The sequence below is a fragment of the Neofelis nebulosa genome, chromosome 1 (genome assembly GCF_028018385.1).
Source record: "Neofelis nebulosa isolate mNeoNeb1 chromosome 1, mNeoNeb1.pri, whole genome shotgun sequence".
NCBI classification, from domain to species: Eukaryota; Metazoa; Chordata; class Mammalia; order Carnivora; family Felidae; genus Neofelis; species Neofelis nebulosa.
The window spans coordinates 206884260-206891107 of NC_080782.1; the positions used below are offsets into that span (position 1 = coordinate 206884260).

General features: G+C 37.6%; 2 pseudogenes; one reads left to right on the forward strand and one right to left on the reverse strand.

Annotated features, from left to right (window-relative positions):
- Window positions 1-527: 527 nt before the first annotated feature.
- Window positions 528-1756, forward strand: LOC131491843 (peroxynitrite isomerase THAP4-like; annotated as a pseudogene).
- Window positions 1757-3274: 1518 nt separating this feature from the next.
- On the reverse strand, window positions 3275-3470 carry LOC131489274 (small nucleolar RNA U3; annotated as a pseudogene).
- Between the last annotated feature and the right edge of the window lie 3378 nt (window positions 3471-6848).

The window sequence follows — 6848 nt, forward strand, 5'->3', positions numbered from 1 at the left end:
TATTATAAAAATTTTACTAAGTCACTGAGAAAAAAAAATTTCTTTTGAAATTATTTAGCATGATATTTTAGTTGTTTTCATGATTCATTTTCTGATTTTTCATTAGATGTGGACAAGGGAGGAAAGCACTGAAATTTGCACGACTTTATGACATTTTCCAATTAAAATATTTTCACTATCATTGATAATTAGTTTTGTCTTATTCTTTTATTCCACATCTATTGAATTTCATGGCAAGATGCAGACTTCCTTCCACTAAACTAAGGATTTTAACTGTAGAATTAGGTCTTACTTTTTTGTATTATGGATGATATTCTTTAAAAGTGTAATAGGGAATGACTATAATTTTGATATTAATTATATATAATAAAAGTATCTTTATAAGAGCTCTACAGAAAAGAATCTAGGTACTTCATGCAAAATTAATTGTACTTTTAGAAAAAAATTTTAATTTTTTCAAAATGAAACATTAGAGTATAGCAACAATAAAATGTAGTGGGAGATTATATGAAAAGACATTTGAAACAATGTACGTTAAGGGGAAGGGACTAGACATTGCATCCAGGGTAGCCCAGGGAGTCACTAGTCAGGAGCAGGCACAACAGTTTCTGAAAGGAACTCTAGGAGATTGGCCCCCACAGGGTCAGGAAGCCAAGGAGAAGCAAACACATATTCTGTAGATGTTGGCAGTGAAAACACCACCCCCTTCTATGGGTGACTTTACTCCCCTACAGCATCTGGGGCATACAAATTTATTGGCTCTCTTCATTCTTACAGTCTCTCCTCCAAGTACACTCAGAGCCTGCCAACTGAAAGACAAGGAGACTGGCTTCAACAGCATTAGCCTGGCTGTTGCAGGACTATCCTGGGGTACAAGAAGAGCTTTTCCCAGAACACCTGAGGTTGCTGCTCAAAGCAATGTCTCAGAAACCATCCAAGAGCCCCTCTACCCCTCTGACAGATGTCACGCTGAAACCATTCATGGTAACTGTGCAGACTGAGCACAGCAATGGCCAGCCCCATGTCGACCACCAAGATCACCCTGTTAGTGTTGGGGCCTGCCAACTCATCAACTTGCTGTATGTATTCCTCCTGCTTCTCTCAGCAGAACAAGAGCCAGGCAAGCTGCCTGAAGAAGCAGGTGGAGAACTAGGAGCTGAAGACCCTGTGACAGAGGGTCAGCCAGTCCAATAGCCAGGTGCACAAGCTTCAGGAGAAGCCGCAGTTTCTTAAGCGAGTACCCTACCTAAGCAGCCTACTGCTGCCAGCTGGGAACCCCCCAAGATCAACCTAGTGGTGGAGCCACTGTCCTGGGTGCTGGGTATCTGGCTGTCAGATCCACCAGGACTTACCTGATGCTACAACCCTTCTAGTAACTAGAAGAGGTGAACATCTTGCATATGGGCCAGCCCATGTAGAACTTCTGGTTTAACATTTTCCACCCTGACACATAAACCATGCATAAAGAATGTGGCTTCATCCACCAGAAGCCCAAAACCAACAAGGTGGCCTTAGCACCCAGAACTCAGGTATTGTGGAGGTGGAGGGTAATGTGAACCAGTGGGAACTGTGCATGATGTCCCATTCCAGCACCAGTCCATCCTTGCCAACGAGCCCCCCCCATGGGGCAGATTACCTGAAAATTCAGGTTGTACTCTGAAGGTAAATTGAACAGGCAACCACAACCCAGCCCATGACTCAGCATCTTCATATTACCTATAAGAAGGTTCCCTCCTTATGCAAAGTAAGACTTTGACCTGGGTGGGGCCCGGCCACCTATGTGTCATGACACGTCAGCTTCTCAGTAGATGCTCCACAGCAGGTGTGGGTGTGACCACAGTTCTCTGTGGGTTCAATAGTGTTGCCACTTGTACCTTTAATGCCATAGAAAAAAACAAAGGCCTAAAAAAAATTAAAAAAGAAAAAAGGAAGAAGGGACTCCACACAGATAAACGATTTAAATGATTTTTATTAGCAAAATGAAATTTACAATGGATAAAACTAATTACTTACATGCTTATTGCTACAAATATTATTTGAGGTTTCTATGATTTAATACGCTATACAGGTGAAGCAAGGATTGAAGCAAGAATTTGGCTAACAGCCATGTTCATTAGTATTTCTGAGTAATACAATCCTTGAAAAATTAAACCTTTTCACTTTCACATAATTGTTCTTAGAATTATTTTATGAATCAAAATATACACTAATTTAATACAGGATCATGATATTAAATTATATTTTTAGCAACTGTAAGAGCAGAATAACACTAACATACCTTGAACTAGTTACACTGTCATCAAGACATAATGTAAATCATCTTCAAAAATAAAGAGTCTGTTTAATGTCAAGATAACATAAAAATGAAGTGATTATTAATCTAAAATAGACATTCAGACATGAATGTCTAAAAGTATCTGGTGAGGACTAAAATATCTGATGGAATGATTGCTAGGAAATATATTTTGACCTAATTATTATTATGTTATCTGATCATTTTAGCCTACCTGCTAGAGCATGCTCCATTAGCTAATTAGACTAGCTGAAATAAAAGACTAACTATGATCTTGATTAAAACATTCAAAAAGGTTTTTAATATAAAAAATACAAAATTAAAAATTTAGCCATGTTCAGCCAGCTGAAAATAACTGAGTGTCAACTGGCCAAAACCTATTGCCAAGTATACATTTTTGCAGTTTTTAGAGTATTAATAGTAGGTCTTAGTGTGTTATTAACTTCCAAGCTCAACAATAAGCACTCATCAGTATTCTCCTAACCTTTTTGGAATGAACTGCGTAGGACTTACTGTGAACTTCAGTGTTAATGTGGCCATCTAGTAACAGTGGCCAAATTTTAACAACATGGTCTCTCCCTTATACAATATATCATTGACAATAATGCTTTAAGTTTTTAGAACATTTTAGATCCTTTATTTTCTTTTTACAATAAATGAATTTGTGAAATAGGGAGATCAGATATCTTTATCCTAACTAAAGAAAGAAAATAATTTATAAGAAAGTTAACTGACTTACTAAAATGTATACAAATATACAGAACCAAAAAAAACAGAACCTAGGCTCCTGGACATCCTATGTTTTTTGCAATGATCAACAAAACCTGAATGTCTCCAAAACATTTTATCATCATTGTTATCTCCAGAAACTGATCCACTGATAGGCTCAAGACAACCCACACTTCTATTTCTGTTACCACGGCAATTTCCTAATTAATATTAGGTAGCTCATCTTTCCATTCTTTCTTTTTTTCAACAGAAACCACTCAGACAGTATCATCTCCCTCTTACTTCCCCAAAGGAGGAAAAGAATGATCATCAATGGCAAGAGGCAATAGTGGAAGCAACTTGAAGCCAGCTTCATACTCAGGAGAGAACACCATGCCTCCTCATCATAGTCCTTTCTTTCAAAAAGGTATCTTTCAAAGATATCCAAACAGCATGGCCCTGACCTCTTTCTCTAACAGTCCATCCATAGCATTTCAGCAATATCACTTTTCCCACAAGGGATGCTAGCTAGATCCTTCTGTTACTCTGGAATGGAGGTCACAGCAACTCTTAAATATTCATCTAGAGCCTACGAAATCCTAGATTGCTCAGAAAAGGTTGTATTATCTCACATAAGTAAGATGACGGCTGAAAATATTTATTAGAGATTTAGGGCCAAATAATGTTTGATTGCCTCCTTACTTTCTCTGTTAATAAATATGTCTTAAAGAATATCACTATGGCAAATGTTAAAAAACAGGTGGTTCATAGGCCCAACCAAAAAGGATACAGTGACACAGGCCTACCCCAAGAAATAGGAAAAAGCTCAAATAAACAATTTGATCTTATACCTAAGGAACTACAAAAAGAAGAACAAACAAAACCTAAGGTGAGTAGAAGGAAGGAGATAATAAATATCAGAGCATAAATACATGACATGGAGTTTTAAAAAAATAGAAAAAAACAATGAAACCAAAGCTTGTTCTTTTTATTTTTCTAATTTTAGAGAGAAAGTAAGCATGAACAGGAGAAAGGGGCAGAGGGAGAGGGAGGGAGGGGGAGAGAGAGAGAGAGAGAGAGAGAGAGAGAGAGAGAGAGAGAATATCTCAAGCAGGCTCCATGCTCAGCATGAAGCTTGACACAGGGCTGAATCCCATAACCCTAGGATCATGACTTGAGCTGAAATCAAGAGTTGGATGCTCGACCAACTGAGCCACCCAGGTGCCCCAAGAGCTTGTTCTTTGAAAATATAAAATTGATAAATCCTTAGCCAGACTCATCAAGGAAAAGAAAGAAAGAAAGAAAGAAAGAAAGAAAGAAAGAAAGAAAGAACTAAAATAAATAAAATCAGAAATGAAAGAGAAGTAACAACTGGCACCACAGAAATACAAAGAATTATAAGAGAATACTACAAAAAAAGTTATATGTCAACAAATTAGACAATATAGAAACAATAGATAAATTCTTAGAAACAGATAACTCCTAAAACTAAACTAGGAAGAAATAGAAAATCTGAACAGACTGATTACTAAGAATGAAACTAAATCAGTAATCAAAACTACCAAAAATATAAGTCCAGGATCAGATAAATTTACAGGTCAATTCTATCAAACATGTAAAGATAAACTAATACCTATTCTACTCAAAGTATTCAAAAAAAAAAAAACAGAAGAGAAAGGAAAACTGCCAAATACATTCTTTAAGGCCAGCCTTACCCCAATACCCAAACCAGACAAAGACACCACAGGAAAAAAGAAAATTACTGGTCAATATCCTTGATGAATATAGATACAAAAATACTAAACAAAATATTAGCAACTCACATTCAATAATACATTAAGGGGATCATTTATCATGATCAAGTAAGATTTATTCTAGGGATGCAAAGATGGTTCAACATTTGCAAATCATCAATATGATACATCACAACAACAAAACAAAGGATAAAAATCATATGATCATCTCAATGAATGCAGAAAAAGCATTTAAGAAGATTCAACATCCATTCACATAAAAATTCTCAACAAAGTGGATTTAGAGGGAACATACCTCAACATAATAAAGGCCACTTCTGGGGGAGCCTGGGTGGCTCAGTCGGTTGAGCGTCTGACTTCGGCTCAGGTCATGATCTCACAGCTTGTGAGTTCAAGCCCCGCGTTGGGCTCTCTGCTGACAGCTCAGAGCCTGGAGCCTGCTTCTGCTTTTGTGTCTCCCTCTCTCTCTGCCCCTAACCCACTCACATTCTGTCTCTGTCTCTCTCAAAAATAAATAAACATTAAAAAAATTTTTTTAAATAAATAAATAAAGGCCACTTCTGAAACATCCAAAGCTGACATCATATTCAATGTTGAAAAGCCAAAAACTTTCCCTCCTAGATCAGGAAAAAGACAAGAATGTACATTCTTGGGAAAAGATATTTGCAAATGACATATCGGACAAAGGGCTAGTATCCAAAATTTATAAAGAGTTCACCAAACTCCACGCCCGAAAAACAAATAACCCAGTGAAGAAATGGGCAGAAAACATGAATAGACACTTCTCTAAAGAAGACATTCGGATGGCCAACAGGCACATGAAAAGATGCTCAACATCGCTCCTCATCAGGGAAATACAAATCAAAACCACACTCAGATATCACCTCACGCCAGTCAGAGTGGCCAAAATGAACAAATCAGGAGACTATAGATGCTGGAGAGGATGTGGAGAAACGGGAACCCTCTTGCACTGTTGGTGGGAATGCAAATTGGTCCAGCCACTCTGGAAAACAGTGTGGAGGTTCCTCAGAAAATTAAAAATAGACCTACCCTATGACCCAGCAATGGCACTGCTAGGAATTTACCCAAGGGATACAGGAGTACTGATGCATAGGGGCACTTGTACCCCAATGTTTACAGCAGCACTCTCAACAATAGCCAAATTATGGAAAGAGCCTAAATGTCCATCAACTGATGAATAGATAAAGAAATTGTGGTTATATACACAATGGAGTACTACGTGGCAACGAGAAAGAATGAAATATGGCCCTTTGTAGCAACGTGGATGGAACTGGAGAGTGTGATGCTAAGTGAAATAAGCCATACAGAGAAAGACAGATACCATATGGTTTCACTCTTATGTGGATCCTGAGAAACTTAACAGAAACCCATGGGGGAGGGGAAGGAAAAAAAAAAGAGGTTGGAGTGGAAGAGAGCCAAAGCATAAGAGACTGTTAAAAACTGAGAACAAACTAAGGGTTAATGGGGGGTGGGAGGGAGGGCAGGGTGGGTGATGGGTATTGAGGAGGGCACCTTTTGGGATGAGCACTGGGTGTTGTATGGAAACCAATTTGACAATAAACTTCATATATTGAAAAAAAAAAAAAAAAGAAAGAATGTCCATTCCTGTCACTTGTATTCAACATAGTAGTGGATGTCCCTGCCATAGGAATCAGGCAAGAATAATAAAGAAAAGGCATCCATATTGGTAAGGAAAACAATGAACTACCACTATTTTCAGATGACATGACAGTGTACATAGAAAACCTTGAAGACTCCACCAAAACTAGTAGAATAAATGAATTCAGTTAAATTGTAGTATATAAAATTAATACAATAGTAGCATTTCTATACACTAATAACCAAGTAGCAGAAAGAGAAATTAAGAAAACGATTCCATTTACCAGAAAGATACATTCCATGTACCAGAAAGAATAAAATACCTTGGAATAAGCTTACTCAAAGAGATGAAAGACCTACACTATGCAAACTAGAAAACACTGGTGAAAGAAAGTGAAGATGGCACAAATGGAAAGAAATTCCCTGTTCGTGGATTGGAAGAATTAATATTGTTAAAATGTCCACACTACCCA